General features: G+C 80.9%; 1 protein-coding gene across 1 annotated transcript in view; it reads right to left on the reverse strand.

Moving 5' to 3' along the window:
- Positions 1-54, reverse strand: part of BICC1 (BicC family RNA binding protein 1) — a 102,141-nt gene extending 102,087 nt beyond the window's left edge. The window contains exon 1 of the mRNA XM_027649535.1: positions 37-54. The gene's annotated coding sequence lies outside the window, so the exon portion shown is untranslated. The remainder of the gene's footprint in view (positions 1-36) is intronic.
- Positions 55-277: the final 223 nt, after the last annotated feature.

Here is a 277-nt window from a genome sequence, read left to right on the forward strand (position 1 = left end):
CCCCCAGCCCGCCCGCAGCCCGCACAGCATCCCCACCTCCATTGGGCCACCGCCCGCCGGGGAGGGGCCGGGGATATCCCCGGGAGGAGGGGGCAGCACCGCGGCCCCGGAGGAGGGCGGGGAGGGACGGGGGAAGGGAGGGGCAGGGAGGGGCAGGGAGGGGAGGGGAGATGCCACCGCCCCCAGCGGCACCGCCCCCGCCCCGGGGTGGCCGGGCCGGGGTCGCGGCTACTGGCGGTCCTCCGCAGCCAGTCCCGCTCCCAGCCCTCGCCCGAGG

The sequence above is a fragment of the Corapipo altera genome, unplaced genomic scaffold, assembly GCF_003945725.1.
Source record: "Corapipo altera isolate COAL_440 unplaced genomic scaffold, ASM394572v1 53, whole genome shotgun sequence".
Classification (NCBI taxonomy): domain Eukaryota; kingdom Metazoa; phylum Chordata; class Aves; order Passeriformes; family Pipridae; genus Corapipo; species Corapipo altera.